The sequence below is a fragment of the Phalaenopsis equestris genome, unplaced genomic scaffold (assembly GCF_001263595.1).
Source record: "Phalaenopsis equestris unplaced genomic scaffold, ASM126359v1 Scaffold000002, whole genome shotgun sequence".
Taxonomy (NCBI): Eukaryota; Viridiplantae; Streptophyta; class Magnoliopsida; order Asparagales; family Orchidaceae; genus Phalaenopsis; species Phalaenopsis equestris.
Genome location: NW_018164444.1, coordinates 77,591,499 through 77,605,967, shown reverse-complemented (window position 1 = coordinate 77,605,967; position 14,469 = coordinate 77,591,499). Strand labels below are relative to the sequence as shown.

The following is a 14,469-nucleotide window of genomic DNA, read 5'->3' as shown; positions in this document are numbered from 1 at the left end:
ATACATGTCATGGTTTATCTATTTATATAATATAATAAGAGATAATATAATATTTCATTTTTACCCTTACTTTAAGGAGGGCGATACAAGTTATTTTCATCTTTTGCTCATTCAGATCTGTCATTCTGGACCTTTTCGGTTGATAGGGATAGTTGGGTTCAAGTGGCTGGGGGAGACCGGAGGAGGGGTTGAAAGTGGTGGCAGACCATAGGCGACAACTTAGTTAAAAGGGGGTGATCGATAATAGGTGGTTGGTCGATTGCTTGGTAATACTCAACTTTAGGTCACCAGGCCGGCTTCTTGGTGGTCACCGACCATAGGGGGTCACCTGAATGTAAGATGGGTGGTGGCTGGTCATAGTTGGTCGACCGACTAGAAGATGGGTGGCCGACGAAGGTGGCCGACTGGTTGGAAAGCTGAACTCCAACTATTTGAATGAAAATTTACATGTTCCAATATTTTCTCTAATCCATGAAGCCCCCAAGTCTCTTACTTCTTGAAAATGAACCTGTAACAAGAACGAGAGACTTAAAATACATAAAATAGAATTTCAGAGAATCACTAGCTATAATACCTTAGTTTTTTAGCTGACATTTTGTCTCCTTTTTGTATCAATTGTTTATGTGTTGATTGACGACATGATTTTTTAGAAGATCGTCAGTCGATTTGTAGATTTTTAGATATGATATTGCCAAACATAAGTCTTACTCCTCGTCTGTAATACATGTTCTTTTTGTCATTTACTCGCTTAGATTTGTATTATGGACCTTTCGGTCGGTGAGGCTTGTAGGGTTTAGGTAGCTAGCCAAGGTGGCCGTTGAGAGAGTATGGAGGTGGTGGCCGACCATAGTTGGCCAACTGATTGAAAGCGGTTGGTCGACTGATTGCTCGGTAATGGTCGACCATAGGTGGTCAGACCAGCTGCTTGGTGGTGGTCGACCGACTGGAAGATGGGTGGTGGCCAGCCATAGGCAGGCGGCTAGCCGCTGAAAGAGGGGTGGCCAACCAAGGTGGTTGGCCGTGTAGAAAGCAGGGCCCTAGCTGGTTGACTCAAGAGCTACAGGTCCCAATTTTTTCTATCATATACTACTGTTCATTGCCATGCACATACACACACACACAAATGCTCTCTCTCTCTCTTCTGTACTATACTTTATTCTTTGAGTGTGATTCATATGATAGATTCGAATTCAACAACATTTAAAATACTTTGGTTTCATCGACCCGTGCATGAAAATATGAACTATTTTGATAAAGTTTGCTGCAATGATATTTTTGATGTGATATTGCATTAGTATAATGAATGTAAATATACATTTATTTATGATTAGATATGTAAATACATAAGAATTATATGGCATCTATGTAAATGCCTCTACAACATATGAATCTTTGGATTATGTCTTTGACGTTTTCACAGTTTTAACAAGCCTTGTTAGTTAAAGTTTCAATTAGTTTTCAATCGGCCCACTAACGCAAACCGACGCTCCTCTCTCTGAACCCCCCCAGGGGTCTGCAATTACTGTAGCGCCAAGCTTCCTCCTCTCGGGGTTGGCGGGGTTTCTTCTTCCTTGATTCAGGTGAACTTCCGCAGTTCAAGCTTTCTAGCTTTCTTTTATGCTATTGTACTGATTCAGCTCGAATTCGCATGGGCTTTATGCTTTCTATTGGGGATTAGATAATCTAGCTTGGATCTGGTTCTTGCTTGTTTAAGAGTAGGGTTTTACTTTTACCTTTTCTCCTATTTTAGTTATTTGTGTTGCTTATTTGGAGATTGCTGTTAGGGTTGGCATATGCAACCTGAGATTTGTGTTCAAGAAGCTTTAATTTTGGCGGCCAATGCTTAGTTTTGAGTGGAAGAGGATTGGATGTATGGAAAGGGTTTTGATAGAGATATCAACTATTGTCTAAGTGTTTAATTACATGATCATGGCGGATTCATTTGATTCATCTGATAATTGCGATGCTAGTTTGAATTTGTTATTTTAAAGCCGGATGTTGGATTCTTTTTGCGTTCGGATTCTGTGATATGTGCTTCGGGATCGACTCATAGTACTGTGCTCTGGAGTCACAGACTTCTGTACCATAGTTTTCATGCTTCTGGGAAGGAGAAACTTGTTTCTCTTATGGAAGTTTTTAATTTAAATATGAAGCTAGCGGGGCCCTTGGTTTTCTTTTCACTCCATGAACTCCCTCAGAATTTTTACTAGCGTCTTCAATGGTTGCTCTAATTCTGAATTACTACTACGGTAGCTGTAAAATTTGTCATATCCGATGAAGTAAAACTCTTGTGATCATTTTATTTTTTGCCTATTCTGTAATGTTAGTGAGGATAAGCCAAGCGAACATAAGTTGTAAGCTTTTAAATTTTCAGCTGTAAAGTGAGTTGAGTTGTTTGGTAGTTAAAAATATAAGCTAATTGTGTTAATCAATTTTGTATTTTTCTTCTTTTAAAACACAAACTTAAATTCCCTTCAAACCCTAGCCAATAAGGATTGCAGAGGAGGGTGCTCACGTCACAATTGTTGGAGGACCGAGAAGTACCCACACAAATGCTACGCAGTGGGAATTGTAGAGGAAGAAGAAGGCATCAGGGTAAAAGCACATAAGGAGAAGGATTCTCCAAACCTAAGCAATATCCATTGATGATCATAGACAAGGAAACCACAAGTAACATATGATTGCAAGAGGATTTTGAATCATCCTCCAAAACACTCAATGAAGAGCTTGTACAGGAGGGAGGGAGATTTCACAAAAGAAGAGAAAGGAGAAATGCCAAATGTGCTCAATCAAGGATTTCTTTGTGCTTAACTAAAGATGGCTTCTCTCCCTAAGAAAGGAATGTATTGGCTTAGGTTAGAAAGTAACTTTGCAGGTTTATGGCTTGTTTGGGATCAATATATTTTTGTTTTCCTTTATAATACATATTTGTTTAGTGCTCTTTATGGGTGATGAAATCATCAAATGGTGTGAACATTTTATATTTCTCGGGTCTATTGTTTATAGTGATGGTGATACAGATGGGATGTTATTAGTAGAATTCAAGTTGGTTGAAGTGGAGGAATGCATCGAGCTTATTATTGTGTAATAGAAAAGTTCCTCTTAGACTAAAAGGAAAATTTTATAAGATGGTGGTAAGACCTACAATGCTCTTTGATGCAGAATGTTGGCCTTTAAAAGAGAAATGTTGCTGAGATGAGAATGCTTCGGTGGATGAGTGACTTAACACTTAGAGACAAAATGCAAAATGAATATATCCGTGATAGGGTTGGTGTAGCTCCAGCGACGGATAAGATTAGAGAGAGCCGTCTTAGATGGTTTAAACATAACTATTTGATGATTCTGTTTGAAGAGTAGATGTTTTAGATTATGTTAAGAAATGCATAGGTAGACCTCAAAAAACTCGGACATATTGTATAAAAAAATAATCTTAATTTATTAGAATTAAATAAAAATATGACACTCAATATGACACAATGGGGGAAAATGATTCATGTACTCGACCCTACATGGTGGGATAAAGGCTTTTTGTTGTTGTTTTTTTAATCTTAAAAAAATCAACACGTTTTTAAATACACTCAAGAAACTCTTAGTTGATGTGGTGCTTAAGAAAATATTTTATTTTAACTAACCAAGTTGCTTTGAGTGTTTAAAAAATATTTTATTTTAACTTATCAAACATGTTTTGTTTAAAATCAAAACCTAAATAAAATTAAACAGAAAAAATAGATAACAAAAAATAAAAGTGATCCCAAATGACCCCTTAGAAAATATCTTAAAATAATTTTTTAGAAAAATTAATGAGCTTAGTCTAGCTTAAGCTAAATTATAATCCTGAAATAAACAACCCATTAAACATCAAGACACCTTTCCTTTTCCTATTGCACTTGGATTCTCGTTAAGAATTTTACAAGTATGGCCAAATTGGATCACTTTTAAGATTACTGGCTATCTAGGGAATTGGGAATGATATCAAAAGGTAAACACTAGGGCTTGTTTAGCCAAAGTATACAATATTTTGGTGGATGATAGCTCATACTATAAAAAACTAATGCACTTGATGTTCAACTCGAACTCGGCTCGATTAATACTCGATCATATTTGTTTAAATTAGTTAATGAATAATATCAAACATTTTTTTTTACTCGAAAGTTAAATAAACTTTTAAACATAGTCCAACTTGTTTATTAGCGTTCATAAACAAGCTAATTTGTTGTTCAACAAATAACATGTTAAATATTTTGTACTTAAATGATATATTTTTTAAATAAAATATAATTAACTAGAACTTATTTGATTATATATTTAACAGTTAATATATTATAATTTAATATCAATATGTATATAAATTTACGGTATTTTTTTCTGATTTTTTTTTATTTTAATGAACTAGTTTGTTTGTACTCATTTAATTTATGTAATTGCGAGAAAACTTATTTACAACTTATATATTATTTTATTTATTAGGTGCAGACTTATTAAATGTTAATTTGAAATTTATTCAATTGCTTATTTATCTAGATTTATAAAATTTTTTGTTAATTAATTTTAAAAATCAAGTACTTATTCAAAATTTTATCTTGTTTACTAGCTTTATATGAAAACTTAATTACTTATTAAAAATTTTAAGTTGCTTATTAGCTTTATATGAAAAATCAAGTATACATCAAAATTTTAATTTTATATAAAAATAAATTTCTCATTCTAACAAGTCAAATACAAATCAATTATTACCATTTAAAAATTAGTGTTTTTACAAACATAACACTTAAAACTTTTGTATTTACATATTTCACTCCTAAACTTTTAAAACACCTAAAACTTCAAAATGAACACATAAATATCAATCTATTAACTTTTGTGGTTTGGAGTAGCTCATTAGTTGTTTGTGAAAGAGGAAGCCTTTGGTTTTGCATTAGCAATGAGAAGATCTCAAACATTCGCTCTAGCATTGTCGCCTCCGCCTCCAGACTTTTTTTCACATTGCTTTATAGCGATGTTGCCGAGACTTCTTGCAAACACATCAACTTCACCCATGACAACATCTTTGCTAGTGCTATGCACACCTTCAAAGCTATAGATAACAATGGCTACCCGCCGGACACCATACTCGAAGTTCTTGCCCTTGCTAACCTCTTATGCTCCAAGGAACTCAAGGCCACATGCGATTTGAAGCTTGCCTCCATCGTCCCAATTTGAACGATGCCCTGCTTTTTATCAACTATGCTATGAAAGAAGTGTTTTACCTGCTTGTGGCCACTTTTTTCTGCAAAAATCAGAGATAAACTTAATTTTGTGCAGCCTTAAGGGCAAAGAGGGTTAGCAATGGATGGTCGCACCTCATTTGCATCTTCTCTTGTGACTCTAAATGAAAAGTAACGAAGTGCGTTGCAAAGTACTATTCTGTCTTTAATTTGAAGTTTTAGGTGCTTTATATGTAAATATATAATTTTTTTTTGTGAAATATGTAAATACTAATGTTTATGCAAACATATGTGAAAGACTTAAGCTCAAACTAAACATGAACAACCTATGATTTAACCAAGACAAATCTAATCCATGATAAACTCGACTCGATTACAACCCTAGCTATCAATAATGGTATTAAAGCAATATGCCATTCACAATGGGAGCTATGTGTCATCCGTTGTAAACTACACTGCCATGGGAGTCATTTCATAAATCAATTTTTTTTGAAGTGGTACATGAAAAAATCTCCCTCTTGAACTTGTAGGTGGTCTGGCCTGGTGAAGGACTATGGGTTGTGTAAGGCTAGTTTTGAGATAGGGTGTAAATAAGTGAATCGAGCTTGAGCCACCCTCAGCTTGAACTTGAGCTTGAGTTTCATTAATTAATCAATTTTGAGCACGAGTTTAATTCCGTGAGTTTGTGCCGACACACGAGCTGACTTGTTTATGATGAAAGTTGTGAAAATAATATTAATCAAACTAGCGTTATAATAAAATGATAAAAAGAATGAATAATTAGGATACAAATAATAAGAAATCTCTTGATATAAAATAAAAAAAATATTAATTTCTTAAATATTTTTAATACTTTATAATATAAAATTTTTAATTTTAATATGTTTTGAGTGAATTTTACATTAATATTTTCTTAAACGAGCCAACTCACTAGTTAACGGTCAAGTTGGGGCTGACTTGAGCTTGGCTTGTTAGCTCATCGAGCTTAGCTCGCGAGCCACTTATTGAGTCAACCCCGAGTCTGCTCGCTTGTCAGTATAGCTCAGTTAAGCCACTATTGAGGATGCTAGTTTCTTAAGATGGTGAGATTGTAAAAACCTTTACATATATATTGAAATAAATCTCTTAAGTATTTAAGTAGTCTTTTATATTTTTGTTGAAATTTCTTTATGAAACTATAGATCAAGTGTGCTCTTGTTGAAGCACTCCTAGATTGGAAACATTCCCAGAAAGTTATACCAAAAAGATAAAATTGTAAATTCTAATTTCCAATGGTGACAATATTTTAATGGATCAGAACTTGGGTTATCACAATAGTTGTTTGTTGAGACTAAAAAAGAGTATCTATGATAAGGTTTTCAAAAAAGGCATCCTTTTTGAACTGTTTAATGTTCTTCTTTTGCTTCAAGAATAGCTCCTTCTATGGTTTCCTTCTGAATGTTTTTTGACTTTTTTTTTTTTACTTTTATTTTCGGATCAAGCATGAATTCTGTCTCTGGAGTTTTGGAGGAGTATTGAGACGTTTGATGCATCATAAATTGCTGCCTAAACTCTTCAGATGCCATTTCTGCACTGTTGAACGTGTAAATTTGAAACCTCTGAACTCCTTCCAATATCAAAATTTATAGAGGAACTGGATTTGAATGAGTTCCAATCTCTTGCCTTTTTCCATCCTTTGTTTAACAATCAATAAAAGTTCTCCTCAACTTCTTTATCCCATGTATATCGTTTGATTTCACAGTATATCCCCATATTGTCTTTAGTGGTTCCCCATTTATCCCAGTTTTGTGTTATTTCCTATGCTCGCATTTTCTCTTTATTTTGGGTTGTTGATTAAGTTTTATTTTAGTGTTGCATTCTTTCTTATTTGTTTTTTAACATCATGGTATCAATAGCTAATGCTATTTGTCTCATTTTATCTGTAGATTATTCGATATGCTATTTTTAAAATTGTAATATGTATTTATTCGAAGGGAGCTAAATTATGTTGCTTTATTTATGAGATCAACTCTCCCAAATATTTGTATCATCATGATCATCATAATTAGTAAATATCATTGTAGATATTATAAAATTATTTAAAAACTAGTAGTTATGGATGAAGAAATTGGTTTGAAGAAATAATTCTCTTAAAGATTAGATTATGGTACTTCAGAGGTTAGAAATTATTTGTTTTTTTAGGATATGATATTTATAGTCATATTGAAAACCTAGGAATTTGTGTGGGGTAAAATGCCCAATCTCATTAAGGAGGTTGTTGTGGAAGTTTTATCAGAGTATATAAATTGGTCTTATATATAAAGATTTATGGTGATAGAGTGAGTCTTAAGGGTTAATGATGAAGTGAAAATTTTCTGTGAATAGTGTTAAAAAAATATGATTATTTGGGTTTACAAAGATTGTAAGAATACTAGAAGTTTGCAATGATGGAACTTGGCATGTTAAAGCTACAATTTTTGATAATTTATACAGATGTCAAGTTTCAAGGATGGAGAAATAGAGAGAGAGAATTTTCTAAGACGAGATAGAAGAGGTAAGAACTTTATTTAACTTGGATTTATTAGAAATGAAAATGATGGAACTAAGCTAAAGATGTAGATAACAATGAAAAATATGAGAGTTTTTTTGAGCAATCATTATTCAAATGTTTTAGGGATTTTTTTTTGAAGAATATGATGAAAAAAATCATGAAAGATATCATATATTGATAAAAAAATGCTATCGAGTCAGCCGTGAAGTGATGCATAAATTAAAATTTTAGCTACAACTTTTTATATTTAGAACGTTATGAGAGATAGTCGGGTTGTTTGGATGATAAAATTTTTCAATAAAATCTTAAAGACTTAAGTGATTTTGAAATGATTTGATAAGCATTTGGTAATGGTATTTATGGACAAAGCAGATGAGTAAGATCATGGTACTTATATGGGATTCATGCTTATGAATCCTTCGATGTAGCTATGAGAGTGGTTGATAGAACATAAGCTATAAAAGTAGATCAAACTTAGAGAAGTAATATGTATTTATGCTGTGAAAATCTTCCATGAAGCTGTTTTTTAAGTTTAGACGATTAATAAATAATGTATCAATTACTATGGGAAATGGTTTGGTGCTGATCAAAGGAAAAAAATGTAGTTTTCGAAGGTATGCTAAAAGTTATTAAAGATGTACATGAATACTATCTTGCACTATAAATGCCTATGAAATGACTTGAATTTTCCAATCATATTAGCATTGCGTGATAGATCAACATTAAGTCCATATTTTCTATATTGATTTTGTAGCTGCATATTAAGGTATCAATGGTTTCATGGCGTGCGTGTTATGCAACCGATAATCTTGTTGAATCCTTGAAGTAATTTTATTTCTTTCTCCTCTGCATCCATTATACATCTCGTTCCAAAAATAGCTTGATTAAACATCAAATTTAGGCCAAACATGTTCGTTATTTCTCATTCGATACAAGAAGTTATATTCCGAGATTTCAAAAGAAATCTAGCCAACTTCTCAAACTTTGATCCAAATGGAAGACACTAAAGCACTAATCCATCGAAATGTGCTTCTCCATGTGCCGAGATCACCCCAAACATATGAACAATATCTAGCGGTTGATTTTCTATCAGTTATCTCTTCTGCTCAGCTAGCATATGTGTATCTCTTAATCTCACGATATTTAGATCTTTTGAAGAACAAACTGTATGTAGGAGTCATTTTCCAGTACCTCAAAATTCAGTTCACTGCTTCCAAATGATCCTCATTTTGGGTTATTCGTGTTCGCTTACTACATTGATTGAGTATGCAATATCAGATCTTATGTGTGATCGGTAACGTTTTCCCTTGTCAACTGGACTACTTTCTTCACTTATGTTCAACATTTTGTTGGAATCCATTGGTGTATCAGTAGGTTTGCACCCAAACACGTCTGTTTCACTTAACAAGTTCAAGACATACTTTCTTTGGGATATTACAATTCCCTCCTTAGACCGAGTCATCTCCATTCCTATAAAATATAGGAGATTTTTAAGGTCATTTATCTCAAATTCTACTGTAAGTATTTTTTTAGTATGATAATTTCCTTTGAATCGTCGCCTGTCAAGAAAATATCATCTACATATACTATGAGAATAACAAGTTTGCCTTTAGAATTGAATTTGAACAATTAGTGTATGATTAACCTGTCAAACCAAGTGTTAGGAGATTGCTTCAAGTCATACAAGGACTTCTTCAACTTGCAAACCAATTCTACATATTTTTCAAGCATGGAATTATAGACATCAAGTTGGTATAATGGCCAATCTTGATTCACCGCAGGAGCAAGTAAAACCTGAATCGTATTAAGTGTAGCAAAATGTGTAAATGTTTCCTGATAATCAATTTTGTATGATTGCATGAAACCCTTGGCAACCAGTCTGACTTTGAATCTCGCTACAATTCTATCTTTTTTGTATTTGATTGTGAATATCCGTTTGTAGCCTACAAAATTGTTTTTATGTTGTAACTCTATAAGTGTCAATGTGTTATTTTTTTCTAAAGCTTGAAGTTTTTCTTCAACCACTTGTTTTTATGCTGGAATCTCATAAAAGCTTTGTAAGATGTTAGCAACTTTCTATAGACTACATATCTTTCAATTGGTTGATTGAAGTCATCAACCATCGGTGCAAGAGAGTCATGTGTTGGGGAGTCCATCCCATTATTATTATAAGGACTTGGTTCTAGCTGTTGATAGCCTTGAGTCTGTATAATGTTTTTTATATGCTAAGTGACTCTTCTTTTGGTGTAGACATGAAATTATTGTTCAGTGTTATCATGTCTAGGTGGAGTAGAGATAGTTGAGACTGTTTTTGTGATAGAGTTTGGTTCTTCAAATGGAAAGATAGGTGGAGATGGTTAAGGGACAAGATTTGGTTCAGTTAAAGGGAAGAATGGCCAGAGTATCTTGAAAAAAAATCTCAAATCTAATATTCCATCGAGTTCTCCCTCTGAACTTTTGATTTGGAAAAATATGATTGATTCCTAAAGAAGATGGCATCCATGGAGTTTTATGTTTCTTAATGGTTGGAGAATAACATTTGTGCTCTTTTTGATCGGATGAACAATCGAGGAAATGCATTTGAGAGACTTGGGATCAAGTGTGGTGCGTTGTGGTTGATGGTTGTGAACAAAGGAAGAGCAACAAAAAACCTTCAGCGGCAAGTCAGAAGAAAGAGCGGATATCTGGGTAGGATTTCATGAGAACATTATGAGTAATTTAAAAATTTAAGACTCGACTAGGCATCTTTTTGATGAGGTATGTGGCCGTGAGAATGACTTTTCCCAAAAAAAATATTTAGGTATATGATTAAACAATGTAACGGCATCGACCACCTTAAGTAAGGGTTTATTTTTCTTTTTTTTGACCACATTCTGTTGAGGAGTATACACACAAGAACTTATATGGATAAAACCATACTTGCAAAGATAAGGATTAAGGATGAATAAAATATTCTTTAACATTTTCAGTTTTATGAATTTGAATTTTGATTTGGAATTGAAAATCATGGAATGAAAAGATTAAAATATAGTGGTTGTTTCAGAATTTTCTTTTATAAGAAATGTTTATATTGCTCTTGTGTGATCATCTATGGATGGTGCAAATTATCATGCCCTATTTATATTCTTTACCTGTGAGTGTCCCAAAATATCACTTTGAATTACATAAAAATGGTATGAAGGCGTGCATTACAATTTAGAATATACTTGTCAAGTTGTACATTGAAAAATATTGAATTTTTGTGATAAATAGATGTGGAAACGCTTTTTTCATGTACGCAAAGTTTGGATGACGACTTCCAACAAAATCAAAATTTGAATTAGACTCGAAAATATAACTTGACTGATTTCATTGCCTACTAATGAGGTTATTTTCTTTGAGCAAGTATGAATCACCACACATCTTAGTACTACTAATCACCTTTCTTGAATCAATACCCCAAACATCATGACAATTGGAATAAAATTTAGTCATATATTTTTGGTCACAAGTAACTTTGCCAATTGAGAGTAAGTTGCAATTTAATTTTGGAACATAAATTACAAAATAGGGGTGAAGATCTTTTATCAATTCAATTGATCCAATTTCTGCCATCGATGAGAATGAACCATCAACTATTCAGACTGAATTTGGACCGAAGATTGATTGATACATGGAATCAACTATCCAATATTTTAATTTATTGCTTTAGATACTAAAAGCATGAGATAAGACACCTTGGTGTGCTAACAGGATGATAGGTTCCTCGGCAGATGATTGTGATGCTTGTTCAGAACAAGAATTATTAATAAATATTTTCTGCAGCGCCTCAATTTTCTCCCTGGTGAATTAACATAATTTTGAATTGTTATTTGATGATATGATAGGGAATGAAGACATAAGCTTGGATCTGGATGCGACTTTCGAGAAAAAAGATTGTGAGATCATGCCATGTTTGATCATGATAAGATCGTGCAACTTGAATCGAGATTGTTTTTTGCTCAGAAGAAAGCGGGAGGAGTATCCTTAGTTTGATTGCTTAATTGGATGAGCGAGCAAGAACTAGAGAGGACTCTTACTTCGACTGCTCGACTGATTGAGAGAATAGGAACTAGAGGAATTGGATTACATAATTCGTAAGTCGATGACTTGTGAGAGCGTGGTTAGGAAAGCCAAATTGATTGCTGAGAAAGATTGCTGAGCGGAAAGAGCTTAGATCTGTTTGAACGAACGAGCTAGATGGAACAACAAAACAAAATGGAATGTTTTGTTTGCGTGGAAGAGTTAGACGACACATCTGTGAAGAGACGGCGCAACAATCTTGAGTGGAAAATATGGACCGTGACTAGAAGAGGTGGACTTGAAACCGTCTGTCATTGCTGCTTATGCTTACGTGAGGGACGAAGTTGCTGTTTGAGTTAGGGTTTTCGCTACGCATGCGTACGATGTAGACGAAGCCAAAGCTTTGATCCAAAATGTATTGCTCGAATAGAGGAAGCGAACAAAGAAGTGTTTTTGTTTTGGGGGCGCCGAAGAGTGCTTATGTTCATGCGTATGAACGTAGGCGAGCGCTATGATTCCATGCGGAAGAGTCAAATGATACCATTGTTCACACCTATGAGAGGAGACGACTTGCACATACTTAAAGATGGGCATCAAAAGACATTTTTTAAGGTTTATGTGGATCCGTCCTCGCTAATGATGAGTAATAAGGCTCCGACCGACACAAATCAGGACTCTGATATCATGTAAAACACTTGAAGTAATTTTTTTTCCTCTGTATCCATTAGAGATCTCATTTTAAAATTAACTTGATTGAACAACAAATTCAAGCCAGACAAGTTTGTTATTTCTTGTTAGATCCAAGAAATTTTGTTAAGAGATTTCAAGAAAAATCGAGGCAACTTCTCAAACTTTGATCCGAAGGAAAGACTATTAAATGAAGATTTATTTCTAAATATTCATTTTTCTTTTTTTTTGTTTTTTATTTTGTTTTTTATAAGTTTGTTCAGCAGAGTTTAAGGACATCTGCGAGAGATGGTAGGATTGCTCACTATGTTTAATAAAGCGTACAATGTTGATGACTAGGACGTCGTGTCAGGGGTCTTATACGCTTTAAAAAACATGCATTGGGCTTTGACACCTGCTCGAGAAATATATAAACATTATTACATTTCTCGTTTTGTCAACACTCATGAGTACTTAGGTTGCACTGCGATGAGCTTACCCACTTTTCTTTTTGCATATTTACATTTGCACTCATGAAATTGTGTCAACAATGGTTTGAAGCGGGAATCGACAATTGAATTTATGCTGAATTGGTGTCTAACACAATTTTTTTTCTCTTTTTTTAATTTTTTTTTTGCCTCTTTTATATTTTTTCCTCTTTTTTATTGCTTTATTTTGTACATTTGTTTTCTTTTTTTTTTGGAGATAAAGAGAAAAAAAAAATGTAGGTATAGAGAGAGGGCGGTAGAGAGAGGATTAGAGGGAGATAGAGGGGAAAAGAGAGATGTAGAAGGAGAGGGTTGTGGTGGACCAGGTAAGGTATTGATGTTTGTTGTTTTCACAAACATTGAGAGAAAAATGATTGTTGGATTTGTGGTTCAAGTTGGTCGATTACCACGGTTTAGTGACGATATTTTTTGGAAAATGGAGGGCGTCAGTGGTTGAAAAAAGTAAAAAAAGTGTTTGGGTAATGGAAGCTAGCTGTAGAGGTGAACTTAAAGGTCTGAGGGTTAATTGCAGTTAAAGGCTCGGGAAAGTCTTATGCAAGGTGGGTGAGTTTTGTGCAGTTGATGGAGATCGAATACTGTTGTTTGGGTGCAGGATTTAAGTAGGGTTTACCAAAATCACTAGATCCCACACGTCTCTTATTCCACATTTTTTTTGGTTATAGTAATGCATTCACCTGATGACTTAGATCATGACTTTCTTTCTTTTTCTTGCTGAAAGTTTGCAGGTTGAAACAGAAGCGTAGAGGAGCCGAGAGAGTTGGATAGAGGAAGTTGTGAGTGGGCTCGAGAGAGGGAGTGGTGCTGGAGTTGGGTTGCAAGGAAGAGAGAGACGAAGAGAGCAAAATGGTGAAGGGATTAGGAGTGAATCTAGAAAGTGTGTATATATTTGATCTATCTTTAAGTTAATAAAATGAGGAGCCATTGGATGGAACCACTCGTTAATGCTAGATTGCTGGATTTCAAAAATGGGATGTGATCAATATTATTTACTAGAGTCGACAAATAAGAATTTGATTATGATGGCAGTTGGTGATGATTTTTTAATAATAAAACTATACTTGTTTTACATATTTTTGAATTCTACTGTGTATTGATCCTTTCTTGTGGATTATCATCACATGCTTGAATTAGTTTTCTGTCATTACTTTACGTGCAAGTGAATTTTTTTTAATTCTTCTTGATCGTCACCTGAGCAATATGGGTTCTCATTAATAATAACTTTGGCATTCTAGACGCATTGGCACAACTGGTGTTGCAAAACAGGCAATGCAAAGATGATTTTGATTAATGCATGGTGTTTCAAATTGACCTTGCACGATGCAACATTTGTTTCTTCATCGCTATATTGTATTTAATTGAATTGGGTTGTGGGATATATTTAGAGGTTAATAAGACCAAATATATGTCATATAAACTTAGTGAGTTTGAGATAATGTTAAATGTGTATATCCAAGCTATTGAAGCGATGGTTCTAAGTATCTTAGAGCGCATGCACGCACGGGCACAAACACAGTTATAT

The 14,469-nt window shown here is 34.0% G+C and overlaps 1 protein-coding gene across 1 annotated transcript in view; it reads left to right on the top strand.

The window, feature by feature from the left end:
- The first annotated feature begins 1,442 nt into the window (after positions 1–1,442).
- The window catches only part of LOC110021328 (probable ethylene response sensor 1), a 39,877-nt gene continuing 26,850 nt past the window's right edge, over positions 1,443–14,469 (top strand). The window contains exon 1 of the mRNA XM_020719779.1: positions 1,443–1,580. The gene's annotated coding sequence lies outside the window, so the exon portion shown is untranslated. The remainder of the gene's footprint in view (positions 1,581–14,469) is intronic.